Source organism: Dipodomys merriami, unplaced genomic scaffold (genome assembly GCF_024711535.1).
Source record: "Dipodomys merriami isolate MVZ:Mamm:240054 unplaced genomic scaffold, mDipMer1.0.p SCAF_63, whole genome shotgun sequence".
Classification (NCBI taxonomy): Eukaryota; Metazoa; Chordata; class Mammalia; order Rodentia; family Heteromyidae; genus Dipodomys; species Dipodomys merriami.
The window spans coordinates 720514-739713 of record NW_027206213.1 but is presented as its reverse complement, the minus strand read 5'-3'; the positions used below and the strand labels follow the sequence as shown (position 1 = coordinate 739713).

Genomic DNA, 19200 nt, shown 5'->3' with positions numbered 1-19200 from the left:
TCCTTCCACTAAGTGGCCTCTAAGCTACCAATAGGTTTGTATAATATTTAAGCTCTAATATGATCTAGAGTTTTAATCATTTCAAGCATTATAGAGCCTAACAGAAAGCATCCAGAACAGACTACTAGAACATTGAAAACTGTACTTTGAGGGCTGAGGGCATGTGGCTTAACAAGCATGAGACACTGAGTTGAAACTTTAGTACCAAAAGGGGGGAAATTGTATTTCATGAATTAGAAATTTTAGAAATTTTGGGAGTGAAGCTATGGCTCAAGTGGTAGAGTACCTTATTAAGTAAAAAAGCCAAGTAAGAGTGTGAGGCCTTGAGTTCAAGCCCTAGTAGCAAAAGGAAGGGAAAGAAAGTGGGTGAGAGGGAGAAAGGAAAAGAGGGAAGGAGAAAATACAGGCAGGCAGGCAAACGGGTAGGAAGGAAGACAGGGGGAAAATGGAAGGAATAGCAATTACCCTGAACTTATTATTACATACTATATACATGAATCAAAACGTTACACTATAATTTCAATTAGAAATAAATATAGTTGCAAAAGAAAAAAACTGTACTGAGAACATTCATTACTTGGGGATGTTGGAAGGTGGTTTTTACCTAGGATTATCAGAAAGCAATCATACAGAAGAGGATTTAGTCCTTCAATGGAAGGAAACACACAGGCTGGAGTCTATCATATTAAATGAAATAAAAGCTCAGCTAGGGCCACACCTGTCAAGACGTTGACTCAAAAAAAGAAAGGACTAAAAAAAGAATTAAAAAAAAAAAAAAAAGAAAGGACTAGGAGCACACCAGCTCCAACTGATAAACAGTATTATTTCTGCCTTTGGTGTAAAACCAGGACTGGAACTAGGGTGAGGGGAGTAAGGCTCTTACCTGGGGCACAAAAATACAGAGTCACTATAACTGATTTTCCTTTTATGTCAGGCTGCAGAACAGCTGGCAACAGCTTTGTTACTGATCCTGTTCATTATTTTAAATTCTGATATTTTGTTCATCATGTTTTTTTTTTTTGCATTGACTTTTATGTTTACAATACTGCACATAAATCCGATTACTGTATTTGGGGCACCTCCTTCAATTCTAGAAGTGAGTGCCTCCCCTTAGCTCTCTGGCCCTGTATGAACCTACAATCTGCACAGTAGAGAAGATGGCCCAGGTAGCAGCTTCCATGAAGGCTTTTCCACCCTGTTCCACAGAAGCTCTGAGTTGAGATACTCCTTCAGGAAAAAGAAAAACTTACAGAAAGACTCTGAAGAAATTAAGGGCTTGGAACAGGAAGAGAACAGTCCTGTAGAGCTTGTTTCTGGCTCTCCATGGAGTTCCAGCCATGCAGTAAAACTCCAGGGATAGCCTATTCCCAGGCCCTCTTGGGCCCAGCTGTGATCTGATTTGATTCGGGCTCCAAACCAAACATACAAAGCCAAGCTTTATTGATGCAGAGATCCAATATTAACTGCCTAGAAATCAAATTAGCATAAACGAGTACTAAAAATAAAAGTGATATAGGGTTTAGAGGAAGATAGTCCTTTCATTAACCACAGGGTATTGGGGTTCTCCATGAAGGACTGAAGAAGGAAGACACAGGTCAGTGAAGAGAAGCCAGAAGCTAGGGGGGGAAATCTGAAGCTTAATTAGGATCTACAATGTTCACTCCTTGGAAGCCAGGCATGCAAGGGAAACCAAGGTGCCCCAGAAGCTTATAACCAACAAGGAAGAGAGATCAATCTGTAAATCAGGAGATCCCACTGGGCCTAGAAGAAGAGTAAGACAATGCTGTCCAAGTGTCTTGTACTGCTGTTAAGGCCATAAGTCAAACCAAGTTGAAGAGGTTAAGGGGTAAGAGCTTAGTACTCTGCACACTGTATCAGCAAGCAGTTCAAGCTAAGCAGTCAAGCCTTCTGGTAGGAAAGCCAGCTGACAGGTACCACAAACAATATGTAACATGTATAAAAATTCTATTAAATTACCTGAAAGTTCTACTTCTACCTCGACGGGTATAATCTAAAATATACACAAGAGAATGTTCAAAAACACCACACATGCACACAAATCTATTAAGTATGGAAAATGGAAAAATGATTCATTGTCTAGTAAAAAAAATTATTTTAAAAACCTCAAAATGCCCATACAAAAGATATTATACAGCCAGTAATATTTTAACATTTGGAATATATTAACATGTTAACAATACATTAAATAAAAACAAAAAAGTTTATTAACAACCCAGCTACCTAAAGATAGGTGCCGAAGGCAAAGAGATTAGAAGAAAACACAACGAAATGCTGTGATGAAAACACAAAAAAATTTCTAACACCAATTTACCGGTAGGTGATAGAATTATAGATGTGTACTTTCTTCCAAATCCTTTTTCCAAATTTTCGATTGCAACCATGTATCATCTTTATATTATCATTTTTTATTGGCATACATTAGCAATACAAAGGAGGATTTCATTCTGTTTCCACAAACAGTACTCAGTGGAATGTATGCAATGTATTCCAATTTCTCTATCACTCTTCCTTACCCCCTTTCCTAATACAATTTTAAGAGGTTCACTGTTCTATGTTTATACTTGCCAACAATCTTTTTAAATAATACGCATTCTCTCTAACCCACACCCTCTCCTCGTATCCATCTCCCCAAGAGAATCTGTTTCTCTTTCCTCCTTCTCCTCTCCTTTTGTAGTATCAGGATTTGAACTCAGGGCCTCTTTCTTGCTTAGCAGGTATTCTATCACTTGAGCCAGATCCCCAGCCTTTTATTTCTCAGGCAGGGTCTCTCTTTTTCTTTTTTCTGCCTGAGGCCTGATCTGAACAGACATCCTCCTACTTTATTTAAATTACCCATGCAATGTTGAGGTAATAGGCATGTTACCACCATGCCCAGCATTTTTGTCAAGATGGAAGTCTTTTTAACTTTTTTTTTTTTGTCAGTCATGGGGCTTGAACTCTGGGCTCAGGCGCTGTCCCTGCACTCTTCAGCTCAAGGTGAGCCTCTACCACTTGAGCCACAGCACCACTTCCAGTTTTCTGGTGGTTAACTGGAGATAAGAATCTCACGGACTTTCCTGCCTGGGCTGGCTTTGAACTGTGATCCTCAGATCTCAGCCTCCTGAGGAGCTAGGATTACATACATGAGCCACCAGCGCCCAGCTTTTTAACCTTTTTTTAAAACCAAAATTAAGGCAAAAAAAAAATCCATGAAAAATTTCAACGTTTTAAATAAAGACAATTAGTATTGATTTTCCTTTGGCCTACAGGTCTATTATAGCTGGATACAGCATTGTTACTGACCCTCATTTTATGTGAAGGTACTTTGTTCATCCTGGAGATTTTACACTAATTTGTTTCTACATTTACTCTAAGTCCAACTGGCTAAATTCCTGGAAAATGTTCCCACTGGCCATAATGGTCATGCAGTGAGGTAGACCAATGCCTGTCTTGTCTTCTGGAAGCACAGAGCAGGAATTAAAGCAGGAGAATAGCCTGGAGACAGGAACAGCGTGGCCCAGAAAGCCTCCCACATACCCACTCAGGTTCTGCCAGACCACAACTGCTACAAAGCCTTCCTCACCTCCACTAACCCTTTCTTCCTCCTCAATAACTTTCTGGGATTAAAATAGAAAAATCCTTTCCATTCAAAAGATACACAATAACTGATACTCCCTCCCCAACCACATGGGAGCTGAATCAGTCTAACAGAACAATACTCTAAAATATTTTTATGTTAACAAGTATGTTCAAATTTTCATGGTGGCATAAATACGATGTACATATACATATTCAAAGATCAATCAAATAAAATGAATTATAATGATTAGCTTATTTGGCTATACTGTGAAGCTTATTAGGACTTAGGTCCACCTAGTGACATTTATGCATATACTTTAAAATTTTTAAAAAGGAGCCAGGAGCTGGTGGCTAATGCCTGTAATCCTAGCTACTCAGAGGCTGAGATCTGAGGATCACAGTTCAAAGCCAGCCTGGGTAGGAAAGTCAGAGGACTCTTATCTCCAATTAATCACAGAAAATGCCAGAAATAGCTCTATAGTTCAAGTGGTAGAGCACTAGCCTTGTGCAAAAGGAGCTCAGGCCCAGAGTTTAAGCCCAGGACTGGCAAATTAATTAATTAATTAATTTAATTAAAAAGGGACCTAAAGGCTCATTTTCACAAGATCAAATCAGTAATCACAGAAGCATGACCACTTAGACATTGCAATAATAACAACAGATCTATCTGAATATAGGAAGAAGCACACACAGTGTTAAGGCCAGCCACAAGGCTTGTTTCTCAACAGACCTTTACATCTTCCATCTACTTTATAGCACATCTGTTCAGGACACTGCTAGAAATAGCCTGTTGAGATTCATCTCTGTGCTAAGCACTCCCACATGCATTAACTAATTTCATTCTCGTGACAATCCCGTGAGACAAGTATTATATCCATCTTGTCAATGGGGACCAACTGCAAATTCACTATGAGCAGCAGAACTCCAATCATCTTTCCCAAACCTAGATATATAGACAGTGCTCTTGTCCCATGCTACCATGCTCACAATCACAAAATAGGCTTCCAAAAGATTCTCCAGCACACTTCACTATGATTTTCTCATTAAGTTACCCAACATCCATTAGAGACCCAACTTACACAAAATGAGACACAGCTAAGCAAGGAATTCACTTAATTTTCTGATGTCTGACCTCTGGCTCCACATACTTAACAGTGTCTACTATACAGTCCTATAAATACCCTATGCAGTAGGGAAGGTAGAATTTATTCCAATAGTGTAAGGGAGAAGTGGTCTTCTAACACTCCTCCTCTTTGTTCATTCTGCCCCCAGGGCAGGAAGCGCTGAGTGACAACCTGAGAGAGTACTAAGTAACTACTGGTGCATTGCTTTTCAGCACATCTTCTACCTTCCAGCACAGTGGAGTTAATTTCTCAGATCAGACTGCAGCTGCAAAGCTTGAGTTACATTCCTTCCTCACCAAATTCTATTTTCTTACCCTTTGTATTCACTCTACACAGCAGGAAGCAGGACACAATCTATACTGTGCCAAAAAGGAGCCCAGATGTTGCCAGTGCCTCCCCCCAATCCCTGAAATCTTTGTCTCCACGGGACACAGGAGGGACTTCAATGGAAGCCAGCACTGTAGGTCAGGAAGGCTAAGAGAAGTTAAAGGAAGTGTTCTTATTCTTAAATTCATCCTTGTATCCCACTCATCTTCATTAAGGGCTCCCAAGAAATTAAACCTCCTAGGAAACTGTGGTTTGAGTTGCGAGGGTCCTCCTGCATTGGAGGGGAGACGGTAGAACTTGCTACATTCATTCCTCACTCCTTCCCCCTAGGGCAATAAAAGGGAACACAGCCACCTCACCTCTCAGCTTTCAAGCAGTAACTAATTGTAAGTGAAAAACAGCATTAGGCAAAATCACAACACACACACACATCTCAGTAGGGTTATGTTAGTAAAAGTATGTGATGGGGGACAAAAGGGTAGAAAATACATTCTGTGAAACTCGGAACAAAAAGACAACTTAGGCTTTCCTCTGAAGGTTGAATATAGAGAGATGCAGTTGATTAGTAGGATCCTACTTCATTGCAATTAGTGATTCAATCCTAAGGAAACCTGAGGACAAAGCTGAGCACATCAACAACCTGGCTCAGGCTACAGTTCAAATGCAATGAGATCTGCTCCTGAGTACACCACCTTCTCCTCCACACCACAGATCTATACAGCCCAGCCACCTACCTTTAGATCTAAAATTATTTTCAGGGTCAAAAACATCATTTTAAAAAGTCTCATGCAGCAGTGGTACTCACTAGACACATATGGAAAATGAAAGACAACTTGTGGGAATGGATGGGAGGGAAAAAGTTGGTAGAGAGGGAAAGAGGGGTCCACGCTTTATGTGATTTATGTTACTGTAATCCCTTTGTATATCACCTTTATAATAACAATTTAAAATTTTTAAAATTTCAACACCAAAGGGCACTGAGTTTTTCTCCTTCTACTATCCCAAACTTAAGTCCTATAAGATCCTGAATGTTGGCTGGGAAGGTGGCTCAGTGGTAGAGCACTTGCCTTGCATGCCCGAGGCCCTGGGTTCGATTCCTCAGCACCACATAAGCAAAAAGAAGAAAGCCGGAAGTGGCGCTGTGGCTCAAGTGGTAGAGCGCTAGCCTTGAGCTGAAGAGCTGAGGGACAGCGCCCAGGCCCAGAGTTCAGGCCCCACGACCGGACCCCCCCCCCCCAAAAAAAAAAGATCCTGAATGTACCCACTGTCTTTCATGCCCCTTTCCATATCAATTCTGATGTCACTTCTACCTTTGGTCCTGCCTCTAGAGTCTATTAATCCCTAAAGAGGTTTCATTCAAGAAACTATGCCCCTAATCCCCTGTCTTTATTTAGCATATTCCAAGTTTCTGATTTAGAAGAGGAAAAAACCAAAACCTCACACTCATTACTGCTTTCTTCATCTTTTTCCCTTCTCCACAAACACATTTTAAATAACCTATTTTCTCTCATTCTACCTCCTGATATTCAGGCCTTCTGCAAGCCCCAGACCTTCCTGTGGTTCTTTCCAGATGGCCCCTGACATGGCAGCCAAGCAGCGATTTTTCACTGCTGACATTCTTCTCTCTTCCCTCTGGGTTTCCAAAGGATGTTGCATGCGGGAGGGTCTGGTCATGGGGCCTGAACTCTGGGCCTGGGCGAGGTCCCTCAGCTCTTCAGCTCAAGACTAGCACTCTACCACTTGAGCCACAGCGCCACTTCCGGCTTTTTTCTTTTTGCTTATGTAGTGCTGAGGAATCAAACCCAGGGCCTCAGGCATGCAAGGCAAGGGCTCTACCACTGAGCCACCTTCCCAGCCCCAAGTCCATGAGACTCATCTCCAATAAACCACCAGAAAACCGGAAGTGGTACTGTGGCTCAAGTGGTAGAGGCTCACCTTGAGCTGAAGAGCTGAGAGACAGTGCCCAGGCCCTGAATTCAAGCCCCACAACCGACAAAAAAAAAAAAAGTGTAAGCATCAACAGGATAGGTTTTATGTCTACCATTTTTCTATTTATTATATGTATTTTCGTTTATAAGTACCTCATGTCTCTCTGTTGCTCTGTTTATCCATTACTGTCCTTTGTGTTGAATGTATCATTTTAATTCTATTGTTTCTCCCCCTCCCTCCATTTTCTGGATTGTTTCCTTCATGTTTGCCCTAGGGTTATAATTAACACTTCAATTTATAATACTCTAATTCAGATTAATACCAATTTAATTTAAACATTATATAAAAAGTATATTCTAGACAGTCCTATTCTCATCCTCTTCCTTTGTGCTATCATTGGCACATTGTAGGTCAATTAACAAATTTATGAGTATTGCATTGTATAGTTTTCTATTTTGGAGGGGGGGAGATCCAGTCGTGGGGACTGAACTCTGGGCCTGGGCGCTGCCCCTCAGCTCTTCAGCTCAAGGCTAGCACTCTACCACTTGAACCACAGCACCACTTCCGGCTTTTTTTTTCTTTTTGCTTATGTGGTGCTGAGGAATAGAACCCAGGGCCTCATGCATGCAAGGCAAGCGCTCTACCACTGAGCCACCTTCCCAGCCCCCTGTATAGTTTTCTTTAAAGATAGATAGCAGAAAAAAAAAAAAGAATTACAAACAGAAAAATATATTGCATTTTATGTTTCCCTTTTTAAAAAGAGTGTAAGAATGCTTTTATAATATCTGTAGGACCAATGACTGTCTCTAGAAGACTAGACTTGACTTTCTTATTGGCTTAATGGATATTTCCACTTGTAATTTTCATATGGACCCCGAATTCAGCCAATCAGCCCCTCCCCCTGCCTCATTTCCTGTATTTTCTTTTTTTCCTTTCTTTTTTTGCCGGTTGTGGGGCTTGAACTGCACTGTCCCTGAGCTCTTCAGCTCAAGGCTAGCGTTCTACCACTTGAGCCACAGCATTACTTCCGGTTTTCTGGTGGTTTACTGGAGATAAGGGTCTCACAGACTTTCCTACCTGGCCTGGCTTTGAATCGTGATCCTCAGATCTCAGCCTCCTTAGTAGCTAGGATTACAGGCATGAGCCACTGGCACCGGGCACTTCCTGTATTTTCTATGACTGTGGATGCAACCATCTAATTATGTCTGCTTGGAACTCATCAACCATCATCTACCCTATCTCCTGTCTTCAGTAACATCTTTCTTCCAGTATCTAATTGATTATCAAATCTTTTCTCCACCTATTTCAAGTTTGCTTATTTCTGCTTATACTCATTAGCATCACCTTGTTTCAGATGCTCCACAGTTTTTTTTCTGGAATACTGCAATTTCTTAGTGCATGCTAAGAACAGAAACCTTTAGGTGGAGGTACTCCCTAATTCAGTGATTTATCTTTTTCTGGATATGTCTGGCCCTCCACGTGGGGGTGGGGGGCAGGGAGAGGCCTGGGAAAGAACTAGAGAAAGAGAGCATCTGGGCCTGGGCTAGGCCTTATCTAGGGTATGGGCGGAGAAAGGTGTGGCCACATCAAATTCAGATGTGACCTCATTGGATGCAGATGTGACATCTTCCAGGTGTGCCAGTTGCCTAGGTAATGCAAGTACTGGGTGGAGACTTTGCTGCAAGGAGGGTGGAGTCTGCTCACCATCCAGAAGCGGACCTTACAGCATTGAGATAAAGTACTTGGTAAATAGCTAAAATGCTAATAAAGGGCCTAATTAGCTGGCTTCAGTGGGGCTGTGGGATCCAAGTTTCTAAAAAGCAGCTGAGCCGAGTGCGGGTGGCTCAAGCCTGTAATCCTAGCTACTCAGGAGGCTGAGATCTGAGGATCGCTGTTCAAAGCCAGCCCCAGCAGGAAAGTCCGTGAAACTCTTATCTCCAATAAACCACCAGAAAACCGGAAGTGGCGCTGTAGCTCAAGTGGTAGAGCGCTAGCCTTGAACTGAAGAGCTGAGGGACAGCACCCAGTCCCAGAGTTCAGGCCCCAAGACCCACCAAAAAAAAAAAAAAAAAGCAGCTGACACAATGATCATTTGCCCACCTGAGAAGCTACTATCCCATGATCAGGAGATATTTGGATCTCTTTGAAATAAACAGTTAAAAAAAAAACAGTATATGAAGAATACTTCGAAGAAATCGAGTGTCTTCATGTTTAGAGAGAGAATATAATAATATGTGTGATTAAATAAGCTGCACCACTCTGGGGTAGGGCAGTATGAGAAACTATCATTGCTGCTCAAGGGGTCTGGGGGAAGGAAGCTAATGACTTCGCAAATTCTTGTTTTCCTGAAAAGACTAAGGGGGAGGGGGGAGTTACTGTAGATAGTATCCACATTCTAAATGACTAGTCAAGATCCTACAGAATGAAACCTCTTTGCCAGATGCCAGCTCAAGCTAGTGTGAACATTAGACAAGGTAAAAGAGGTAAGTTAGGCTAAGGCAGTTTCACAAACAGGGCTCAAAAACAATAGGAAAGAAGAAATATAGGTTGTGGAAATAAAATTTGCTGTCCCAAAGCCTTTGCAAATATGAGGAAAAGGATGCTGATGTTGAATCTCTCCAAACTTCCCTCAGGCTGGGAGAAAGTAAGATACCAGTGAGAGTCCCACATCAGCCTCCAGGCTTCTAGCCATGACAGTTCAGTCACCCACCCACCTTTATCATGTGTGAGTGCCACTTCCCAGAACTCTGGCAGCTTTTCAAACATCTCCACGTGAGAGATACCAAGGGGCAACAGAAAGAAAGAACAATGGGTAGGAAGTCAGGAGGCCTAGTTCTGGGCCAAGTTCCACAAATGACAAGCCATCCTTGTAAGCAAGTCATCACACTTTTTCTGGGCCCTAGTTTCCTTATCTGTAAAGTAAATGTGGTGCTGGATGACTCTGACCCCTGGAGCTGGGTAACTGCTATACTTGGGTGATTCTTTAGGGACAGTAAACACACAGGACTAACTCCTAAATTCTACACAGGGATTGGAAGGATCAGTTCTTTAAAAGACAAATGTTGCTTTCATGCTCGGGGGGGAGGGGATGGTCGGTGTGAAGGTGAGGGGAGAAGAGCAAGGAAAAGGAAATAAATTACAGCAGCCCTCTGACATCTGAGCAATAGGGGCATTACAGCAAAACATTCTTTCCTTTGGGGAAGGTTTCACTCAACTGCACACAACTGCACCACTGAATTTTCCTGACAGGGGCACAAATCCTCAAGGCAGAGATTTTCAGATAAGGGTCTCTTAAAGAGTTTACAAAGTAAAAAGCAAAACTTGAAATTCATTGTGTGTGTGTGTATATGTTTGTGTGTGTGTGTTTACCATACAGTCAGTAGCCAAAGTCCTTCTGAGTCTCAGCTACAAAGCTGACAGCCCAAAGATCCTATCGGCCTGAGCGCAGCTCAGCAATGGGCCCAAAGACACTTGTTCCCACTTTCCTGATGTCCTTTGATTTCATCATTTGATTCCTAGCAATTTGTTTCCTAAGAAGCAACTCATTAGATTCCATGAGCATAGCTGTTTCTATTTCAATTCTGAATTAACTTCATTTTTTTTCCAAAACCATAATATTTGTTCAAAATATGAATTTTCACCTATAAGGTATATTGAATAGGTAGGTTTCATTAGGTATCCCATGAAGAGACCACCACACGCTATTCAGGCAGGAAAAGAAGTTTATTTACTGAACTGCTGCCCTGGCCCTGCTTGGTGGACAGGCATGACCAAATGGGGCAACCCACCCCTGGGCCAGGACTTATCTAGGTAAGGGACAGGAAGAGGTGTGGCCAGGTAGGGGAAAGGTGTGGCCACACAGGTTCTATATGTGACCTCAGGGTCAGATGGGAGGCATGTGAGCAGAGGTGGCCCAAGATGTGACCTAGCAGGAGGGAAAGGTGACTACTTCCAGGTGTACCAGCTACCTAGGTAACAGATACTGGGTGGAAACTTAGCCAAGAGGTAGGGAGATGTCTGCACTGGGCCTGCATGGCCTGGGGCAGACCTTACAATCATCCACAGTACAAAACACCCTGTCACTACAATAAAATACTTATAAATTTTAATTCAAGTTTAAAATACAACAAGGGAGGAGGTAACAATGCTTGACAAGAAATGTACTCGCTGCCTTACTCATGTAACTGTACCCCTTTGTACAGCATCTTTACAATAAAATAAAATTAAAAAGAATTTCAGAATCCTAAAATCCCTAGTATTTGTTAACAATCTCATTTAAGTGGCAGCAGAGTTTTTCATCTATTTATGAGACATACCTTTTCTGGAGAAGCTCTTATAAAAACACCTGATTTAAAAACAAAACAAAACAACAAGTCTCTGTCTCTACTACTACTACTACTACTACTACTACTACTACTACTACTACTACTACTATGTAGCCCAAGCTGGCCTTGAACTTGTGATCCTCTAGCCTCAGCCTCTATTGTACTGCAATTACAGGCATGTTATCACTAGGCCTAGTTCCTTTAAAAAGTGAGAGAGAAAGAAAAGAGGAAGAATAGGAAGAGGCGGAGGAAGGACTCAGTTGATTAAGTAGTTGGGAGGTCCGTTATCTTCACATGAACACCCCTCCCTAACACTCAAGTATGTTCTACAACTTAACCAAACTTCCAATACTGCTGATGGAGAATGCCTATTCAGAAACCCTCAAAGGTTGTTTCAGCTACTTTCCTCTGCATCCTACCAACCTCAAGAAAGGAACTAGTGAGTTGGGAATAAAGATACATTATTTAAAGCTTTTTGTTTGGGCTATTTTGGGGGGGGGGTCCGGTCGTGGGGCCTGAACTCTGGGCCTGGGCGCTATCCCTCAGTTCTTCAGCTCAAGGCTAGCTCTCTACCACTTGAGCCACAGCGCCACTTCCGGCTTTCTTCTTTTTGCTTATGTGGTACTGAGGAATCGAACCCAGGGCCTCAGGCATACAAGGCAAGCGCTCTACCGCTGAGCCACCTTCCCAGCCCGTTTTTTTTTTGTTGTTGTTTTTTTGTTTTGTTTTTTCTCTTGGTGCCAATCCTGGGCTTGAATGCAGGGCCTAGGCAATGTCCCTTAGCTTTTTGCTCAAGTCTAGCCCTCTACCATTTGAGCCACAGCTTCACTTCTGGCTTTTTTGGTAGATAATTGAAGATAAAAGTCTCACAGACTTTCTGGGCTGGATTGGCTTTGAACCATGATCCTCAAATATCAGCCTCTTGAGTAGCTAGGATTACAGGTGTGAGCTAATGTCAGCAAAATGTTTGTCTTTAAGAAAAAAAGAGGAAGTGGTGCTGTGGCTCAAGCTGTAGAGTGCTTACCTTGAGCTGAAGAGCTGAGGGATAGCGCCAAAGCCAAGAGTTCAAGCCCCACAACCAACAAAAACAAAACAAAACAAAAACCCACCAAAGAAAAGAAAAAAGGCACCAATGTTTCTAAGCCTCTCTCTCTCTCACCACCTCCTTGAAAATAACCACAATCAGGGGCTCCTAACCAGGCAGGCATGACTTCTAAGCAGATGGTAGGCCTCATAATTAGGTCATTACATAATACCTCTTCTCTAACCAGCCTCTCTATACTTCATTCCAGGAAACCAGGTTGATGAGCTTTTACACAGTGGTTACTTTAATTATAATTCACTCTTGGGAACACAGTAATACTAAGTTTTGATAAGAAGGAGAGAAACAGTATAGAAGAGTCAGGTTGCTCTTACCAAATCAATCTTGACCAGTCCAGACCTGTACTGGCAACTATTTCTTTTAGTGCCTTGGTTTCCCAGCTGGTCAGAGACTGAAGCCAATACCTGGTTGGTCTTGTTCGATCACAGGATTCAGGTTTAACGAGTCTTGCATCATGTGATTTGATTTTTAAGAGATATTTTAAGGGACAGTTAGTGTCACATCAGGCTCTCACTAACTCTTGACTGAACTAAAAGACTGTCCAAGGGGTGCCCCAAGCACACAGACAATTTCTGCTCTTAGACCCAATCAGCATTGAATCAGGCTCAACCTCTGACCTGAAGCACTCTGAAACCTCCCAAGAAATCTAAAGCTGTCTCCGCTACCACCCTTAATACACCTTACTTCTTCTCCTGTAGCTAGCCACACTCTAAAATCACTGTTTCCTTCACCCAATACCAAAACTGTCATTACCAATCTGTTCATTTTCATGGTACTGTGGGTCTCATATCCTGGTATCTGTATAGTAGGTCTTCAATTTACAAAGTTACCTACATGTATGTTCTCATCTTTTCATTGTAGTAAGCCTTTATTATCATTTTGTAAGTTCAAAATCTAGGACCTCATAAATATTATACAAAAAGCTCCATTATAAAGTCAAGGTAGGGCTGGGAAGTTGGCTCAGTGGTAGAGTGCTTGCCTTGCATGCATGAGGCCCTCAGCACCACATGAGCAGAAAAAAGTCGGAAGTGGCGCTGTGGCTCAAGTGGAGAGTGCTAGCCTTGAGCTGAAGAGCTCAGGTACAGCACCCAGGCCCAGAGTTCAGACCCACGACCGACAAAAAAGGAAGAGAAAAAAAAAAGTCAAGGTATAATTCAGCACTACAAGACATTCTGCTTTCTTATGCATAAAATGTGGATCAAAACAGCTCTGATGTTTAAAAAATGCACTCTATTAAAATGAAGGTATTAGAGGGAGAGATCAAGGAAGGAGTGACATTGTCCAAAAAGAAATGTACTCTTGTCTAATGCTGGTGGCTCATGCTTGTAATCCTAGCTATTCAGGAGGCTAAGATCTGAGGATGGCAATTCAAAGCCAGCCTGGGCAGGAAACTTCCTAAGACTCTTATCTCCAATTAACCACAAGAAAACTGGAAGTGGAGCTGTAGCTCAAAATGGAAGAGCATTAGCCTTGAACAAAAAAGCTTAGAGAAAGCACTCGGCCCTGAGTTCAAGTCCCAGACTGACCAAGAAAAGAGAAATGTACTTTTCTCTGACTTATGTAACTGAAAGTGCTCTGTAATCAACTTTATAATAACAATTTTTTTAACTAAAAAAAAAAAGTATTAGAGATTTCCAACTAGAGGTACTACACAATTAGGGGTATCCTCAGAAGAGGTCCAGGCCTCCATGCTACTCCTTGTTCTCCAAGAAGTTTGGCTTGATGTTCATGCTTTGATCACCATGAGTTTCCAAAGTTCTGTGAAACCAGCCTGGGTTGGTGGCTATGTGGGCCCTTTGTTCAAACGGGCTGGACTATGAGTTTAGGTCTTCCCTCACTGCAATTCTCAAAATTACAATATCCAATGCTACTCTTTCTAGCTAAAGTCCTGTTATTTCTCCTGCATTGTTAATAACAACCATTGAGTTCTAAAGTCCACTGACATTACCAGAAACCAAATTCAAGAGTCACCCCAAAACTGTCTGACTACGCTAAAAGCTTAATAGGTGATGTGGTAGGTGGAGGAAGGAAAAGATGACCTTAAAATGTGAAGATTCTAGGGTTTGATTTTTAGAAACAAGACTTGTTTATATAACCTTGAAAACATTACTTAATTTCTCAGAGCCTCAGTTACTATCCATATTTTGCGTCTGTGGAAACTCTCCACAAGGTTATTGAGAAGCAGTAAAGAAAAATATTATGAAAAGAGGTAGGGGAAAAGGCTGGGAAAACAAGTTACTCCAAACACAATCTTCTGCCTGATTGGTTAAGAGTACTCCTGACCCCCATCCATCACTGCCGGGAAAAACTCAGAAAAAAAAAACATAACTGAGTGTACAAAAATACCTTAGGATGAAGATTGTGACCACCACATGGGCAGATTTTGTCCATGTTTTGTATTTCTAAAATAATCACTGTACAGTTTTTTTAGGCCTTTTTCAGGTGAGATGAATAAAAATGAACTGAGAACAAAGCAATGAACTGCAAAGCTGTGGTCCTGTGAACCTAAGGCAAAGTGGGTGGTTGAATACCAGGCTGGTAATGAGGCAGAAAGGCAGGCAGGAGACTTCTGACTTAGGGAAGCTATGGGCTTTGGAGGAGACTAACCACAGTGTTAACAGGAATGGCTTACACAGCTTGGGGAATCTCAAAGAGGGCTTGGCAATGATAACATGCAAAAGCCTTAACATCACAAAAGAAGTTGGGAAATTCAGGTTCCAATTATGGCTTTAACTATGTGACCTTAGACTAAAAACTCTTCAAAGGCAATTGGAAAGTATTTTTTGCCTTTTCTGAATCATGTAGAGTAATATAGTCAATCCTGACTAAGCACTGGATGAAGGAATGCTTGGCTCCTGAGCTTTCTAAGCCTCAGTTTTCTTCCCTGTATCACAAAAACTTTAGAAATTCACATCTCTACAGCCATTCAAGGGTTCATATTTATTCCAATGTTTCTAACTTGTAGACAGTTTCTTTTTTTTTGGGGGGGGGGGTCCAGTCGTGGGGCCTGAACTCTGGGCCTGGGTGCTGTCCCTCAGCTCTTCAGCTCAAGGCTAGCGCTCTACCACTTGAGCCACAGTACCACTTCCAGCTTTTTTTCTTTTTGCTTATGTGGTGCTGGGGAATCGAACCCAGGGCCTCTTGCATGCAAGGCAAGCGCTCTACCACTGAGCCACCTGCCCAGCCCCTAGACAGTTTCTTATTCCTGACAACCTGTCAGTACTGTCTTAGAAGTTTAAAATAACTATCTATCCCAGTTCCCCATCAGGGACCTACTGAGATCCAGAATTCTTAGGTTAGTAGGTTTGGGTGGTTTGTGAGTTTTTGTGTTTTTTTTTGTGCCAGTCCTGGGGCTTGAACTCAGGGCCTGGGAGCTGTCCTTGACCTTTTGTAATCAACGCTAGTGCTCTACCACTTTGAGCTACAGCTCCATTTGCAGCTTTTTGGCTAGCTTAAAATCCTCTCCAGAGGTGATTGTAGTAAGCAGAGAATGGGAGGTAAAAAACAACATACCATGCTTTCAACTGCAACAAACAACTGTAACAGGTAGCTAAGCTGATTCCTTCTTCTACTGCTTGCCTCTCTGCCAAAACCAGCACCCTGCATTTCCTAAAATGAACTTCCTTGCTTCTAAAGAGTAAGGTTTTTGTTTGTTTGGGTTTTTTTTGGCCCGGTCGTGGGGCCTGAACTCTGGGCCTGGATGCTGTCCTTTAGCTCTTCAGCTTAAGGCTAGAGTTCTACCATTTCAGCCACAGCACCACTTCCGGTTTTTTTCTTTTTTGCTTATGTGGTGCTGAGGAATCGAACCCAGGGCCTCATGCATGCAAGGCAAGCGCTCTACCACTGAGCCACCTTCCCAGCCCTAAAGAGTAAGGTTTTGTAGTTAGAACAGGGTTCAGAAGCCAGGAGCCAGTGGCTCATGCCTGTAATCCTAGCTACACAGGAGGCTGAGATCTGAGGATCACAGTTCAAAGGCAGCCTGGGCAGGAAAGTCCGTGAGACTCTTATCTCCAATTAATCACCAGAAAACCGGAAGTGGCACTGTGGCTCAAGTGGTAGAGCACTCACCTTGAGCTGAAGAGCTGAGGGACAGCACCAGGCCCAGAGTACAAGCCCCACAGCTGACCAAAAACAGAACAAAACAAAACAAAACAGGGTTCAAAATCCAGCTCAAATAGTGGGTAGTAATGGGTTCCCTTAAGAAGCAAACAAGTATCACCTACTTCACAGTGGTATGGTGAAGATTATATGAGAAAACAAGCATCATAAAGCACCTGGCACATATCCAAATGTAGAAACATTCAACAAATGTTAAGCTTATCTCCCTCTACCCTTTCTTCCTAATTTAACATCCATCAACTGTACCTTCAAAAACACTGTTAAAGGAATTTTTGCTGATAATGATATGTTCTACTTTCATTATTTGCTATGGGCATGGAGTTCCCCATAGTTACTTGTAAACAGAAGACTACAATAAAATCCCCCACCTTTGACAGCTAATATATGCTAATAAAAATAAAAAATTCATCTTTTCCTTAATAAATTACTCCATGTTAAGCCAGGCTCTATTGGCTCATACATGTAGTCCTAGCTACTCAGGAGGCTGAAGATCATGGTTCAAAGCCAGCCTAGGCAAGAGATTCTATCTATATTCACCAGCAAAACAAAAACTGAGCTAGAGACCTGGCTCAAGTGGTAGAGCATCAGCTGTGAATGAAGAGGCCAAACAAGAGAGTGAAGCCCTGATTTCAAGCCCCCTAGCACAAGCACACACACAAAATTTGGTGACAGTGTAAAAACACAAACTGCCAGCACTCAGGAAGTGATGGCATAAAGACAGTTAAGTTGGAGGCCAGCCTGAGATACATAAAAAGACTTAGTCTCCATTAAAAAAAAATCACTACAAAAATCAATGGCTTCAAGTGTTCCAACTATTCATAATCTTCCCCTCTAAACCATTACAGCAGGCTTCATCCAGGATGCTTGATGCCTGAGTGTACTTGAACTATCCCTGGGTGCTGAGCTGTGTAATGTTACTCTTTAGTTCTTAAATTTATTTTGGAATTGCTACCACAAGCACATGCTTTCTTTTCTATGCAGATTCTTGTGATGTTGCCATCAAACAACTGGCATTATTGAGTTCTTCTTCTGCATTCTTTCCTTTTACCAAATGGCATGTCTGACCTGTAGATTATGTTTAATATTGTTAGAACTATCACAGTTAGGACTATCACAGTACATGAAGTAGAATAATATTTTATAAAGAAAGATCTTGCTATAGACTCCCCCAATAGAATAAATGAAAGAAATTCTACCACAAGCAGCCTCTGATTCTCAAAAGAAAATTCTGCTGTTTTAGATGCCTTTTGATGTTTTGGGTTTTTGGGGGGGATTTTTGAAGAAAAGAAGAAGCAGTTCTGAAACAATATTTTCATCTGTTTCACATGAAGTCCATTTTCTTTCACAGCCTGATCACAAAGCCATTACTAGTTTGGGGCTGGGGTTAAGTGTCACAATATAGATGAGAAAAGAGGTTACAGTGACTTCCTTCATCACAGTCAGGGTTAACGTGTACTTAATTAGATCTGAATTGAAGAGTCTTCAGACCAACTTATTTTAACCAATAAAGATGTGTCAAAGTCAGGGAATAAACCAGGTTAAGTCCAGACAAGCAGCAGAGTACATAGTGGACCAAGGATGAGAATAAAATTCTTGGTCTCTAAAATTACATATTGGTCAAGCACTGGTTAAAAATTTTTAAAAAAGAGTCAAGACCTAGAAAGGCCAATAGGAAAGGAGAACTAAGGGCTGTGACTAGAACTGATATAGCCACTGCAATTAAAAGAAGGTAAAGGAGTTTGGGGTCTGAAAGGTTGACATTAGTGTCCTGAAAGCAATAAGCAGTCTCTAGGCAAACTTGTCACATCCATTCAGACACAAAAAAGTTAGGGACTCCAAACTTGTGTTAAGAAAGCTTCCATATTAGCTCTACAGAAGAAAACCAAGCAAAATGCTTAAGGAAAAAAAAAAAAAAAGGCCAGACACCTATGGCTTATGCCTATAATCCTAGCTATTAAGGAGGCTAAGATCTGAGGATCATGATTAGAAGCCAGCCCAAGCAGGAAAGCCTGTGAGATTCTTCTCTCTAATTAATTACCAAAAAAAGATGGAAGTAGATCTGTGGCTCAAGAGGTAGTATGCTAGTCTTAAACACAAAAGCTCAAGGACAGCACCTGACCCCAAGTTTAAGTCCCAGGACTGGCACCACCCCCCCCCCCAAAAAAAAAAAGGCTAAAAACACAGTCCCACTGGTTCTTATTAAATAAACCATCTCAGGCTGGGAAGGTGGCTCAGTGGTAGAGCGCTTGCCTTGCATGTATGATGCCCTAGGTTCGATTCCTCAGCATAAAGCAAAAAGCTGGAAGTGGCGCTGTGGCTCAAGTGGTAGAGCACTAGCCTTGAGCTGAAGAGCTGAGGGACAGCGCCCAGGCCCAGAGTTCAGGCCCCACGACCGGACCGCCAAAAAAAAAAAAAAAAAAAAAAGAAATAAACCACCTCTTCCAGGTCAAGGAGTGTATCAAAAGAATTCTATAAGACTCTTTAGTGTGCAAACAACAATAGAAGACAGACATGAGAACAAGCTGAACTAGGGTGGCTAGCTGAGAACAAGTTACTGTCCTCTAGTGCCAGCCAGGCACACTCATCATTTGCTGAAGTCTCTATATTAGACAAGGTACTCTAACTTCTTGGTCATTCCAATGCATACTGCAAAAGTGAAGAGACCTCCTGAAACATCTAGTTTTAGCTGGTATTA

The 19200-nt window shown here is 41.9% G+C and overlaps 1 protein-coding gene and 1 non-coding gene across 10 annotated transcripts in view; both read right to left on the bottom strand.

Annotated features, from left to right (window-relative positions):
- The window catches only part of Aak1 (AP2 associated kinase 1), a 186856-nt gene that overhangs the window by 108247 nt on the left and 59409 nt on the right, over positions 1-19200 (bottom strand). The gene's annotated exons all lie outside the window — the stretch shown is intronic.
- Trnaa-ugc (transfer RNA alanine (anticodon UGC)) lies at positions 15491-15566 on the bottom strand. Its single transcript has one exon. It is a non-coding gene; the product is annotated as a tRNA-Ala (tRNA).